At 44.9% G+C, this 5136-nt stretch overlaps 1 non-coding gene across 1 annotated transcript; it reads left to right on the top strand.

Annotated features, from left to right (window-relative positions):
• Positions 1-4270: 4270 nt before the first annotated feature.
• Positions 4271-4345, top strand: Trnat-ugu. The gene has a single exon. It is a non-coding gene; the product is annotated as a tRNA-Thr (tRNA).
• Positions 4346-5136: the final 791 nt, after the last annotated feature.

The raw sequence follows: 5136 nt of genomic DNA, 5'->3' as shown, positions 1-5136 counted from the left end.
GAGTGGCAACTGACCCTTAACATAGACAAATGTAATGTATTGCGAATACATAGAAAGAAGGATCCTTTATTGTATGATTATATGATAGCGGAACAAACACTGGTAGCAGTTACTTCTGTAAAATATCTGGGAGTATGCGTGCGGAACGATTTGAAGTGGAATGATCATATAAAATTAATTGTTGGTAAGGCGGGTACCAGGTTGAGATTCATTGGGAGAGTGCTTAGAAAATGTAGTCCATCAACAAAGGAGGTGGCTTACAAAACACTCGTTCGACCTATACTTGAGTATTGCTCATCAGTGTGGGATCCGTACCAGATCGGTCTGACGGAGGAGATAGAGAAGATCCAAAGAAGAGCGGCGCGTTTCGTAACAGGGTTATTTGGTAACCGTGATAGCGTTACGGAGATGTTTAATAAACTCAAGTGGCAGACTCTGCAAGAGAGGCGCTCTGCATCGCGGTGTAGCTTGCTCGCCAGGTTTCGAGAGGGTGCGTTTCTGGATGAGGTATCGAATATATTGCTTCCCCCTACTTATACCTCCCGAGGAGATCACGAATGTAAAATTAGAGAGATTAGAGCGCGCACGGAGGCTTTCAGACAGTCGTTCTTCCCGCGAACCATACGCGACTGGAACAGGAAAGGGAGGTAATGACAGTGGCACGTAAAGTGCCCTCCGCCACACACCGTTGGGTGGCTTGCGGAGTATCAATGTAGATGTAGATGTAGATATCGTTTTCGTGTGTGCCTTTGTCGTGGAACAAGAAGGGAGTAATTTAATTACACAATGACGGTTGCTGAGAGAAGAGATTCTTTTATATAGATTTGCGACAAAATGTTGCGTAACACACAACAACTTCGTATTTGTGCTCTTTCTATCAGAAACTTCAAATTGAGGAATTAATGACGGAGTAATCGCGCGATCGAGAACAGCATAACTGAAAAATCACTTCTTTTGTCTCATTTAGTGGTAGAATGAAATCCAAATAATAAAGAACAACACTTTTCGAAGACTAAAAATATCGAAAGCAGTGTCCCACATTTCTCTGTGTAGAATTTCATTTCGAAGCCCTCTCCAAGAGTGCTAGATCAGATCGTTAACAGAATAGGAAACATATTTCCCTTGCCAGAGGATGCAACAAAATAGTTGTAAGTTGGTATTGGAAAAGTTTTACCGGTGGTCAGGTGTAACCATAACTGGAAATTAATAGCTTCCCGTATGTAAAAGGAGGAAATATTGATCGTGCCGTTAACCATAATAAATTGGAAACAATATTCTCTATTTGCGTCATCTGAGATAGTGGGAAGAGAAATCCAACATTTATGAAAGTGTAAGAAACAATGTAATTTGCTAGTGAATAGATGATCAAATTATTTTGAATTAAGTGTAAAATATGTACTGTCTGAATGAGAAACAAGTTGCTATGTGTAGTACTTTGAAAAATATTTCCTAGTCTGCCGCTACGTCAAAGGAATCTGTACACGTGGCCAAAACGACTACATTTAGTGTAAACAAAACGTCATGTTCAAAGTTGTAATGGCTTTTAATTGCATGGAAGTGTGCACTTGACAAGGAAAACAAACACAGAATACTTCTCGCAGTTCACCACCTGATGCGATGGATAATGCTGCAAGCAGCGCTAGATAGAGAACACAGGTGAAACCTATGGACGTAGAGCGCGCCACCTCCGTACACGCCATCGCGACGTAATCCGGCCAATCGGATGCCATTCTATAGGTATAAAAGAGGGAATCTTGTCAGCTCTCGACAGTCAGTTTTACTCCCTGACGAAGATGATGGCGGATATCATCGAAAGCTCAAAAATTTTATCCGAATTTGACGCGCCAAGTTAACCGAGAAATTTTTGTGCACTTGGAGAATTTACCTAGAGAAATGAATTCCCGAAACTTCAATACTCTACGTAACTACTTTTTGGTATTGCGATTTCTTTTTGCACGTCCGCAGCTCGGGAACCAGTAGCGTCTGGATCGGTTCCCAGCTGGGTCGAGGATTTTCTCCGCCTGGGGAGCCGGCCGGGATGGTCGAGCGGTTCTAGGCGCTACAGTATGGAACCACGCGACCACTACGGTCGCAGGTTCGAATCCTGCCTCGGGCATGGATGTGTGTGATGTCCTTAGGTTAGTTAGGTTTAAGTAGTTCTAAGTTCTAGGGGACTGATGATCTCAGAAGTTAAGTCCCATTGTGCTCAGAGCCATTTGATTGATTTGAACCGCCTGGGGACGATATTTGTGTCGTCCTAGTCATTTCATCATCATTCGGGAATGTGGCGCAACTGGACAGTGAAAAGATTGGGACTTTGTAGGGGGGCTGATAAGCAAGCAGTTGAACGCCCCACATACCAAATATCATTATAATCATCATTTTTCGCGTCGCATGATTTTCCTGTAGGTTACTGTTGTTTCCCCCAGAATTTGCGAACATCTTGCTGCATTTTCCACTGGAGAATGCTTCTTCTTTGTTTACGGATCGCTTGAAAGTGTCTAGAATTTTATTAAGTGTTGCTTCCGCTATCAACCTAAACGTCAGAGATGCATTTCTGGTTTGTTTGCCGTTTATAAAGCCGAAGTAATCGTCAACTAATTGATCCTTAAGAAAGAAGAAATTTTTGTGTTACTTCCTTCCTTCCAAATGAGCTTCGAGGCCACTGTGTGACAGAGAGTCAGCAAGCCTGCAGACTAGGCCCGTCAGCAGCCGGCGGTCCTCAGAGGCGCGCTGTCAGCCAGCGGGGCAGGGACTGGGGAGAGAGCACAGGGCGGCCTGTGTGTGTGCGGAGCCGCTGCGTGGGCGGCGCCGCGCCCACATGCTGGCGATAGCATCGCCGCCGCCGGCGGCCCGTGGCTGGCTGCTCTGCTGCGCAACCAGCGTCTCCCTCACTGGGCCTCCATTTAGAGGCCCCGAGGCGAGCAAGAACTGCTCTTGGGGCTCATGCAAACACTGGATGGTTATAATTAAACTTTCACAACTGGAGAGCGCTTCGATGCTAAACATGCGAAATATGTAAAATCGCGAAGCTGGTCTAAGGCTTCCATTTAGCCCCTTGATGCCCAGTCTGGTGTGACAGTTGAAGATAGAAAAACGAAAGTCGAAATTTTTAAATCTCAGGTACAAGAATTCGTTCACACAGCACATGCCGCCATGTGACCATCGGACATGCTGCCTATGGACGACATGATAATAACTACAAAGCATCCCTCGAGTAGAGGAACTGTTGTGTTGGCAAAAGAGCCAACACCGTGTTACTAATGGAAGCAAAATGCACGCGTTTCAGCTCACGCAGGCTGGCGTGTGGAGGGAAGAACTATGCTGACGTGAGGTCTGGAACATGACAAGGAATTAGAATTCAGAAAGCGGACGTAATTAGTTTGATAACTTTAATTCATTAATGATGAACGTCGCTCTTGACGGTACATGATTCACAATATTATCTGTTCAGATTATAGTAACTGAATATGGCGCCTAGATAGGTCGTAGCAAATGACGTAGCTGAAGGCTATGCTAAACTGTCGTCTCTGGAAATGGGAGCGTATGTAGACAGTGAACCATCGCAAGCAAAGTCGGCTGTACAGCTGAGGCGAATGCTAGGGAGTCTCTCTAGACTAGACCTGGCGTGTGGCGGCACTCGGTCTGTAATCACTGATAGTGGCGACACGCGGGTCCGACGTATACTAACGGACCGATTCAAATGCTATAAGCTACCAAGTGTGATGTCTGGCGGTGACACCACAGGAACAACTGAAAGATCTGAAAGTTAGTAAATCACTAGGTCCTGATGGAAACCCAATTCGGTTTCGCGAAGAGAATTGTGCGGCACTGGTCCCTTAGCTGGCTTGTATTTATCGTGAAGCTCCCGCCCAGCATAATCTCAAGTGACTGGAAAAAAGAGCAGGTGAGTCCAGTATATATGGAGGATAAAACAACGTTCCCACAAAATTACAGACCAATATCCCTAACTTCTGTTTGCTGCACAATCCTTGAACGTACTCTCGGTTAAAATATAATAAACTTCCCTGAGAAGCAGACACAGTATCCATATTATACTGTAGTTCTGGCAATATCGACCATGATCTTCTTCTGTGGGATGCACACATATTACTCGAACTCTTACGGAACTTGGTAAGAATGTCTTCCACGAATACAGAGTGTGTTGGGTAGAGACACTACGAATGTAGTGTGTGGACATATAAGGTGAGAATGTGGGTCTCGCGGGAGGCGTGCGAGAGAAAGTCCCTGCAGTCGCACTATCCTCTTTGCCCTCGGTGGCTCAGACGGATAGAGCGCCTGCCATGTAAGCAGGAGATCCCGGGTTCGAGTCCCGGTCGGGGTACACATTTTCACCTGTCCCCGTTATTATATATCAACGCACGTCAGCAGCTGAAGGTATTAATATATAATTCTAATTTTGAGAAGCTTATGTCCACGAATCAGCATGGTCTTAGAAAGCATCACTTGTGTGAAGCTCGGCTTGCCCTTTCCTCACATGATACACTGCCAACTATGGCGGAAGGGCAACAGACAGATTCTATAATTCTAGAGTTCCGAAAAACATTTGACACGGTCTCCCATTGCAGTTTGTTAACGAAAGTACGAGCGTGAGGAATAAGTTCACTGATATGTGAGTGGCTCACAGACGTCCAACGTAATAGAATCCAGTACGTTGTCATCGACGGCGAATGTTCATCAGAGAAATAGTATCGTTAGCAGTGCACTAAGGAAGTATGATAGGACTGCTGCTGTCTCTATATGCATAAATGTTTTGGCGGACAGTGTGGGCAGCAATCTGCGGTTGCCTGCTGATAATGCTGTGACGTACGGCAGGCTGTCGAAGTTGAATGACTGTAGGAACACACAAGACAGAAAAAATTTATAGTGCGAGTGATCAATGGCAGCCAGCTGTAAATGCGAAAAAATGTAAGAAAATGCGGATGAGTAGGAAGAACAAAAATGTAATTTTCCGTTATAGTATTACTAATTTCATGCTTGAGACAGTTAAGTTGTTTAAATATCTGCACCCAACGTTGGAAAGCGATTTGAAATGGAACGAGCATGTGAAAACCGCGGTAGGGAAGGCGAATGGTAGATTTAGGTTTATTGCGAGAGTTTTAGGAAAGAATGATT

This window comes from Schistocerca piceifrons, chromosome 4, assembly GCF_021461385.2.
Source record: "Schistocerca piceifrons isolate TAMUIC-IGC-003096 chromosome 4, iqSchPice1.1, whole genome shotgun sequence".
Lineage (NCBI taxonomy): Eukaryota > Metazoa > Arthropoda > Insecta > Orthoptera > Acrididae > Schistocerca > Schistocerca piceifrons.
Note: the sequence above shows the minus strand (reverse complement) of the source record. Positions and strands in the feature narration are given on the sequence as shown.